Raw genomic sequence first — 10,534 nt, 5'->3', positions numbered from 1 at the left:
TTTGGCATCGCACTTTCCTTATCGTTGCCAAAACCCCATTAACATAATTCCATTCTTTTACTCTTTTTTTTTTTTTTTCTCTCTAAGTCGATGCCAGCCAGATCCGACATCCTTTTCTCTTCAATGAAAAGCAGTTTATCCTAGTCAGATAAAACATAAATTCAACTTTGAAAAAAAAAACTATCCCCCTTCCCCCCCATAAAGAAACGATCAAATCCCATAGCCCTTTCTTTTTTGGCCAATGACCAGAAGGTCATGCGTCCGGCAGAGAGGAAGAATATATCTGGCAAGTGAAATAGAACAGAAATTTTCTGTTGGATTGAATCGAAATACACACGCACTAACACACACACGATTACAGCCCGTTTCCATGACAACCGAATGAATGGGTAGCAAAAAAAAAAATCAATGGTCATAAAATGAAAAAAAAAAAAAAAAATAGGATATACGGCTATTAAAAAGTGGGGAGGGCGTAAGAAATATTCTAGTAAGGACTGTCCCTAGACACGATCACGTAATATAAAGTCCATCTTTTCACGCGAAAGACTTATTTGCCCAGTCACGGATATTACGTGAATTCAAAAAAAAACCTACCTACCGCGAATTCAATTTCAGTGGAAACGAAACATGTGTAATCTTCTCTGAGTACGCGTGTACATACATTAGTATCAGGTTCCCATTCATGTTTCTCTTCCCATCTGCGGTGCCATTGATCCCGTTTTTTTTTTCTTTTTTTCCCCCTTGGGTAAGAAGAAATGTCTTTTTACAACCACGTGAAATATCCGGGATTAATAACTTTATTCACTATTTTTGCGTTCGATGTGCCGAATATTATACAATTTAAATGTAGGAAATTGTAGGGTAGTCGTTCTACACTTTTTGTCACACAGAAGTCCTTCATCCGTATCATTCTGAGTAAAAATAGACTCACACATACATTTCCAATTTTCAATCAATTAAAGATACCCCCTCTACAACATTTGTACGTTTATAAAAGTTCAAAAATATTTTATAAAAGAAGTAGCCCCCTCAATCTAAAATTACATAAATTTGGAATACAATTAAGACTTCATACTATACAGGTACCAAGGCCAAATAAAACCCGTTTCCAAAAATTTTCCCTTTATGTTAGCTCCCAAAATACTTAATTTACTTCCTCAGTTAACGATGCCATACTCTAACTTTGATACAAAACTTTTTGTACAGAGTTAACAAATTTTCACAATTAAATGAAAATTACTTAACGAAAAATCAAAATAGAACTATAAATAGATATAATCGAGTTTATCAAGTGCCAAAACATTATATAAAAAGAGCTTTTCCTTCATTGTCCCTAAGATATTAAATATTTTTCCACACTAAAAATCAATTTAATAATAATTAAATCATAAATCATGTGATTTTTGACTTTGTCAGACGCATAGATTACGAAATCATTAGATGAAGAGTATATAAAAACAATATTGAACTGAGTACAAGTGAAGAGTATAATAATAATAAAAAAATTATGTACAATAATTATATTATATTGAGCTTCACGATAAGCAACTCAATTGTGAACTTTATTCAAATATACACATAAACGAAAATGCATTTGAACACATATGTAATAAATATTATGATGCTGTTGCAAGAGAAAAAAATATTCTATAGCTTATTCCTTTAGAGGCCTGCTGGAAGGACTTTTCAGTCCCTTGAGGCTACAAAGTGTTTGTTTGTAATACGTGTGCATGTATTTTTTGTGTATTATATGTTTGTATTCGTGTAACACATGTCTGGATTTGTGTATTTCTGAAGTAAATATATAAAAAAAAAAATAATAAGTGGACAATCTCTCTCTCATTTACACCTTTTTTTTATTAAACTAAAATCTTGGTTTTAACTCAAATTCAAATTATCTATTTGACATTGTAATGTAATCTTCTCTTATCTTGCATACGCTGCTAAATGTCAATTTGTTTTTAATCTATCGACTCCATTCCCGTTGCCACTTATTTCTTGGTGTTATATATATGTTACTTTCGTTATTATTTATGCTGACAGATATGTATCAATTATTGTTTTGTGGACTCCCAAGCTTTCTTAGCTCCTAAATGTTTTGTAACTGTTTCAAAATTTTAATAAAGGAAATATCTATCTATCTATTATACCTTGAATACAAGGCCACACTTATGCTGATACGATGCGAAGGGTGCGATCGCACTGGGTCTCAAAATATTAGGGGCAGTAAAACTGGATGTTATTGAGGTCGTGGTTAAAGAGAACATTTATCAATGATTAAAATTCACGAGCATTTATTCGATCAAAAACATCCGTGACGTAACAGATCATCACATCGCATCGTATCATCTCATCATATGATCATTCTATCATTCCATCTTCGGGAAAAGGAAGATATATAAAAAGAAAAAAATGTGACGTCACCTGACGTGTTCAAATTATTTGCATACGCCTGTGCGCTCTCAATACCAACATTTATTGCATTGATTTCGTATAATATTTTACGTTAACTGCTTTAAAAAGCCAAAAAAAATTTGGGAAAGTATAAGACCGATACCTAACCCCCTTCCCTCCTCCCATAGCTCTGTCAAACTTTCCCATGAGGGGCAGCCATGGTCTTAACAGTGCCATTAGCTCTCGGGAAAAAAGGCTTGAAGCCCATCACTTTATTAGACTTGAAGTGCCAGTCATCGCAACTCAAAATCTTATTTTATGTACAGTGGATCCTGCATTGATCTTACATGCCAAGGACTGGACGGACAGGACTTCAGCCCTGGAGCTCGAGACGATTCTTGTAATTTTTTGTTTTTCACGTTAAAAATTCACTATATAGGGGGCCCGAATGAATGGATATATAGAGGGCCGGCCTAATATCTCAGCCTAGGAGCCCTGCAACAACAATACCTTCTAAAGCAGAAGGTATTCTGCTCTAGAAGGTGTTGGCTACAATGGGTGATGTGGGAGCTCGCTTGAAACATTGAAAAGAAAAATTATGGGATTCTGTGAATTTTCATCAATTCTTGAATTATATGAAAATTTTCATCAATTCTGAAACTTTTTCTATCATTTATTCTGAAACTATTTCCATCACTTATTCTGAAACTATTTCCATCACTTATTCTGAAAAACTATTTCCATCACTTATTCTGAAAAACTATTTCTATCATTTATTCTGAAAATTTTCATGAATTCTGAAATTCTATGAATTTACACCAATTCTAAAATTATTTCGATCATATATTTTGAATTTTCATAGGAACTGGAATTATTTTTCTTGTATTTATTCTGAATTTAGGCTACATGATTTTCATTTTCTGAATTTTTGATCCCCCTCCCCTTCGCAGAACAAAAGAAAAAAAAAGTATAAAGGCCACCAAAATATTATTTTGCATCAAGACGCCTCTGGCGTTACTAACATGTTCGCACCGGGCCCCGTGTCTGGTAAGGGTAGAGGGGCAACTGCTCCGGTCGGAAATTTTAGGTGGGAACGAAGAACACCGGTATAAAATTACCGAATTTTAAAGTTGTTGGGGGCGACAAAATAATGTTTGCCCCGAGCGGCCGAATCATGTTTGCCCCGGACGGCAAAAATCCCAGTTACGGCCCTGCCTGTGCCTTTGAGCCATTCTGCTGGTAATTCTAGAAACTTCATGGACAACTCACAAATCGAATGTTTATGAGTTGCTTAGCTTCATCAATGCTGAAACGAGCTGAAAATATGAAATGTCTTCATTTGAGAAATATAAGAAACTCGTGTTAATTATGAGAGCAACACTGGAGAACTGGAGAAACCGCGAGAGCAACACTGCCAGATAAAAAGTTGAATACTATATGTATGTTGAAAAGTCAGAAAAAGTGAAAATTTAATGAAAAAATTAATTTCGAAAAGTGACCTCCCAAGAAAAGGGGGGGGGTGGGAATGCTCCTGTTTGAAAACAAACTCTTAATTTATATATTAGAATCAAGGGCGTAGCGAGGGGGGAGGACTTGGGGGTCTTCCCCCCTCCCCGAAATGTGAGAAAATGAACGAAAAAGGGGAAAAAGATGGCCAAATCTATTGTTCTATCACTTTGGTCCCCCCCCCGAACGAAATTTTTGGCTACGCCCCTGATTAGAATCATGTACAGGGTATCCTATAACTTGTAAATAAGATAAAAATTCATAAAAATTGAAGAAATGGCTATATTTTGAATGCGGTTTGAGAAAAAGTTATTTTCACGAGGGGCAGGGGGGTTTTCTTTCAGTACAGGAAAAAAAACCGAGTTCAAATTTTTGTCGGTAGAGGACACTGTTAATACCGAAGTGAATGGTTTACGGAAAATTCACCGCTAAGAAAATTCACCGAACCAACAATTTATCAACGGAAAATTCACCAACAACAGTTCGACATGAGTCAGTGAGCCAGTAAGTGAGTGAGGAATGAACGAGTGAGGGAGTCAATAAATGATAGAGTTGTTACTGAGTGGTTAGTCTTGGTGAGTGAGCAAACTAGTGAGGGAACGAGTGACAGAGTGAGCGACCTTGAGATAGAATAAGTGACTTGGTGTGTGAGTGGGCGAACTAGTGAATGAATTCATCTCACTCAGGTGTTAACTCACCCACTCATTCGATCACCAGTACGGTTACTCGCTTCCTCCGTCACCCTCCAAACCTTTTGATCAATTATACGGTCACTCACTCAATCGCTCACTCATACGGTCAACCATGGGGATACCCACTAACCCACTCACTCACTAACTTTTTTTCCTAGCTCATTCACCAACTCTCATTTGTGTGTGTGTGTGTGGTCACTAACTCTCTCCCTCACTCAGTCGTGCATATGGTGACTCATGTGGGTACTCACTAACACTGACGACGGAACTGTTGTCAGGGAATTGTTTGTACAGGAATTTTTTAAAGCGGTAAATTTTCTTATCGGTGCATTGCGTGGAAGTGAATTGTTGTGGATAAATTTTCCATGAATAGTTATTCAGGGGCTTTGGACCAAAAAATTTCTATGAATCCCTCTTTCAATTTCTAAAAGGAATGATTTTTTAGTGGTAAAACACACAGAATCGATTATCAAATAATAAGATATAACGAAATGTTGAAGGTAAGAAATAAAAGATTCAGAATGAATTTGGTCCAGTGTTTGTTGATCCGTTCACAGACGCCACTGCCCAAGAACATTAATCGGAGAAAGTCATGCGTGCAAACTATATTTTATTTGGTTTCGAAGGAAATTCAACATTTCCTGGCGAGAGAAAACGCCCTGACTCTTTCACTTGGTGCGTGGCCAAATCGACATTTCAAGTTCAAGAACAGAAGCTTGCCGAATCCTATATCCTATACACTATTTTATTTCGTATGGAAGGAAAAATAGAGGTATAGTATAAGTGTGTGTGTGTGTGTGTGAGGCTACTCTAAAGAGAACTCCCAAGATCTATACCAAGGAAGCGATTTTGCCGCGTTCAATTTCTTGAAACATAATCTAGAAATGGAGGAAGAAGATTCAAGTTATATCCTTTTGAAGCGATGAAATACGTATAAAGTTCTTGAAATATTTAAAAGAACGATCGTTTTTACAGTCAGACTCGGTTATAACGATATTAAAGATTCCGCGAAGTTTTGCCGATATAATCGATTGATTTCATTGCAATCAAGGTTTACATTTTCAAGATTTTTCAAATATGAAGAATAAAATCAGATGAAATCAAATACTACAACTCCCATTCAAAAAACTAGAATATAGTGAAAAACGTAAAATTCGATTTCAAATTTGTATTATATTTCAATGTGGAAACATCATTTTACAAATTTCAAACAGTTGCAACAGATTCTACATACAAAACGGAATGCATTTTTCCAAAAAATCGTAAAATTATAATATTTTTCAACTTGATTCAAAAAAAATTTATAATGAACTGGAAACAAAGTGTATATAGGTTTTTCAACAAACAATGCAGAAACATTCAATACTTGGTGGCATGCCCCTTTGCCTTAATAGCTTCTAGTAAACGGTTTGGCATATTATTGATTAGTGTTATACAGTCATTGTGATAGAGATATTGGCTCACACGGATTTCAAGGTAGACAAAAGTTCATTTCCTATTGATTTCAGATTTTCTATTGGGTTCAAAGCGGGTGGATTTGCAGGCCAGGAAAAAGCACTTTATTTTCATTTTCTCTAATCCAAACCTTTGTCGTCATTGAAGTATGACTAAATGCAGAATCTCATTGGAAAGTGAAATCGTCTTAAAATAAGTCTTCGTACGATGATAGCATGAAATGATCTGAGACTTCTTGGTATTCAATAGAATGCACCGTTGCATTCAAAATGCAAAACTTTCTTGGGCCCGCAGGGATCATAGAACCTCACACCATAATAACAGAGATAACGAATTTCACTGAGCGTTTCAAACATTGTTTAGTGAACGTTTCCGGTTCGCGCAGCGCCCAAAAGCGCATGCCTTGATGACCGTGGGACATGCAAAACATTGACTCGTCACTAAAAAAGTGCGTTTTCCCCAGTCTAGTTTACCCCATGGAAGCATGTTTTTGCACTATCGAACACTAGCAGTTTTTTGCTTGAAAGTGAGAAATGGCTTTTTCTTAGGCACAAGAGATTGAAATCCAAATTCATGCATTCGTCTCAGCACGGTGGGGGATGATGCAGTCACTCCTGTTTCTTTCCTCTCTCTGTGATAAATCGCAAGCCTCGAAGCTGTTTTTCTGCACGATTTTCTTCAACAGTCTATCTTGACGATTTGTGGTCGCTAGCTTACGACCACTATCACCACGATTATTCTGGAAAGTACTGCTGCTTAAAATTTTACTCACACTTGCTTGAAGAACATCTTGTTTTTTCGGGCGATTTCCTGTTGAATTAGGCCTTCCCACAGCCTAACTAAGAGAAGTTTGGTAGAAATTGGAACGTCTTTCTTTCTGCCCATTTTGAACGTATAATTAGCTAAAACCTGCTCGTTAGCAGGTATTTATAGTGGTAGAACATATATAATAGAAAATTTTATGCTAATTTTGCCTTCAGCGATAACCAACAAGAAATATTCACACATATTCTAATATTTTGAATTTTTTTTTTTGCTTCTCTAGAGTTTTCTAATTTTATGAATGGTCACAACTTTTTTTCAAATATTCTATATTGATTTTGAGTGAAGGTGTGAGTATAATATATGCTATTTTTCCAAGTCATGAATGGCCAAACATGGCATTTTTTTTTCATTCATTAACACTGTTTATTTTTCAAGATATAATTTATTTTAAAACATCAAACATCCATTTTTCACTATGTTGTAAATTTTTGAATGGGAGTTGTATACTACAATCAGATCTTAGTATAAAGCCACCTGGGAAACCGTTAACGTGTGATTTTATAAGGGGGTGACGTAATAACGACTAAACCTGATTTACAAATAATCATAGCAGGGACCTTTAAAAACTGTTTACATATAAGTGGTATGACAGGTACCATGACTTTGGTATCTTTCAATTATTTCTCATTTTTAGTTCCTCAGTTCTAAATTTTCATTATTTTTCAAATTATTAGGTCCTAATTTTCACTCTCATTGGTTTTAAAATTATTTATTTCATCAATTTGAAATTATCTCTAGTTCGAAATTTTCAATGATTTTTTTAAATTTTTATTAAAATTTTTATAAAACTTTTTGTGGTAATATACATTTAATGGTGTCTATATTTTTTAGTGGGAGGATGTTTTTCGGCATTCCTGCGTATTCTGTGATGATGCGCGAATCTGGATGCGATTCCCCTCCCCACAAAATATTTAAAATCGTGGCTAAGGAGCCCCAAAAATTTTTTTCGCTGCTGTCCCCCGCGTCTGATAAGGGCATCCCTGGGGATGACGTAAAAAGTGATCAGTGTGTTCTACCGAGGTCGAAGGCCGGAATTACACTCTAAAAGTTTGATAAAAGATCTTTTACAAATCTTGAAAAAACAATTGATAAGCCTATTAGTTACATTTTGCACGAATGCAACCGATATGATTATTGGTTGCGTTTTTAAAGTTTCATAAACGAACTTTTACAAAACTTTTATAGTGTAATACCGGCCTTACTATATTTCATTGTAATCAATATGATCATATTCTATTCAGACATATACCAGCAATTGGGGTCATAAGTACGAGACATCACCAATTCTCGCCAATTGTAAATAACCCAAGGAAATTAGTATGAATAAAGTGTATGTAATGAATGTAATGAATTTAAATTTCTTTCACGGGGTGGGGAGGGAGGTTTAACATGAAAGATGTGAGATGAACATAAACGAATATTTATAGTCATTGTGAGATAATGCAAATTGTATTCATAATCGACTTTTAGAAAAGGTGAAGTAAGCTTCATCGATAACGGGACATTTTAATGAAAATGGTTGTGCAAAATTATTGGAAAATATAGGAATGTCCCGTATACCAATAAGCATGGTTGAGTGTGAAAAACGTGAATGTGATAAATTGTGGGGCTGGGCATAACCAACACCGGCTACAGTCGATATATATAGCTGGTGTAGTCATAACGTGTCCCAGGACTTCGAATCCAACCCAACCCCCATTTTGCTACTGGAGATTATTTACATTGTGAGATTATTTTATTAATTAATATATAATTCAGACATTATTCTTTCATCAAATATGAATTTTAATTTTTATTTAATCGTAAAATATTTTTTTTTTATTGAGTATGAATTTTCTCATAAATCCCGGAATAATACTTTCATCAAATATGAATTTTGTTAGATCTGAGAAATTACTTGTTTGCATTGGATATACGGAATTTTCATTAATTACTTTTTATTTTTTAATAATCTGAATTTTCATTTACCCTGAAATATTTTTTCTTAGTAGATCATCATTTCCATCAATTCTGAAAGTAATTAATTCAGGAGATATTTTTTGATAATTATGAATTTTCAAGAACGACTTTATTCCCCAAATTATTTAAATTATTTCTCTTATTATAAAACTGTTTCTCTTATTAATTCTGATATCACTCTTCATTAATTCTGATATCACTCTTCATTAATTTTAAAATTATTTCTAATTAATTTTAAAATTATTTCTCATTAATTTCGAAAATTATTTCTCAATAATTCTGAAATTATTTCTCTCCTTGGTTTATGAAATGTTTCTGAAAAAAAAAAAGTGCAGTAATTTTGAAATTACTTCTTCAAGAATGATAGAATTCATTATTTCATTGAAGCTTTTTTTCCATCATTTGCATAAATTCTGTAACTATATAAGCCTTTTCATCTGCGAGACACTGCGAAAAAGTTTCGAGGGCCACATGTGACCCGCTGGCCATTCGTTGAAGACCCCTGGTATATGTACTTTTCATTTAGAATTCTTTTCTCCCGCTTTGAAAACGATCATAATTTTTATTGAAATAGCCCCGTGTGGGTGAAAAATTATTAATAAGTAGGGGCTACGATTTCTATGAATGAATATTTTTTATGCATTTTGCATATTTCGTTATTTTTATGTGATAATTTTTTTCAAGATTTTTAGTAATTTTATGGCATTTTTCATGATTTTCAGAATTTAAGACATATTTTTATATATTTTGGAGCATTATTTTGCATATTTCAGTTTAACAATGAAAATTCCACCCCGCCAAGCTCTCCCTATTCTAGCTTCATTTCCCGCAATTGGCGAATTTTAACAATAAGTGTTAATTTTACCTATCTTTGACATCGTTTTTAGCAAATGACTTGTGATTTTATATAGCAACTATTTTATTTGTGCACCCTCGGCATCATTTTTGACAATGTTGGCGGTTTTCTGTAATTTCCCTTATTTTTGTCGAAGAAATATGGTCAGCCTATTTTATAAAAGACAATTTTTATGTTTTAACGGCATATCTTTTAGTACATAAATGCATTTTAATGAAAATTTCATAAAATAGTCATAAAAATCCTAGCCCTATTAATAAGAGAATGAAATTTTTACAAAAACTTTTTTCTTTCATACAAGTTCGAGACTTAATTGCAATGTACGAAATTATTACTTATATATATATCAATATCACCTAAATAAATGTCCTAAAAAAAACGTTTCAACTGAAAACCTTTATTAGGAAAATATTACCATCAATGGCTGCATCCCAACCAGCCATTATACAAACGCACTTCAAAAAAATATGTTATTTATATGCTTTCCAATATGGGTAACGACTGCGGCAGTTTTTTCTGTATAGCATTTACATCAGCGCTTATAATAAAATTATGATTAATGCTGTCTCATAAGTTCCACTTGGTGGATACTGAGGAAATAAAAAATAAGAAAAGAACTGTTTCAGAAATTATTTTTGGCTCGCGTCCAGAGTTTTGTCCACTATCACCACCATCATCATTACCACCACCAACGCACACTTGATATCAACCGCGTCCTATTAATTGCTTTCCCATGTACCTACTTATCGCATATCCACCTACGGACAAGCAATTCATGAAATATCAATCATCATTTACAGGCTTTTAATCCGATCACATTATACAATAAAAATTAACTTCTTTTTTT

Source organism: Pholcus phalangioides, unplaced genomic scaffold, assembly GCF_987345545.1.
Source record: "Pholcus phalangioides strain wild (caught in Gottingen) unplaced genomic scaffold, Ppha-v1.0 ptg000021l_1, whole genome shotgun sequence".
In the NCBI taxonomy this organism is placed as follows: Eukaryota; Metazoa; Arthropoda; class Arachnida; order Araneae; family Pholcidae; genus Pholcus; species Pholcus phalangioides.
Note: the sequence above shows the minus strand (reverse complement) of the source record.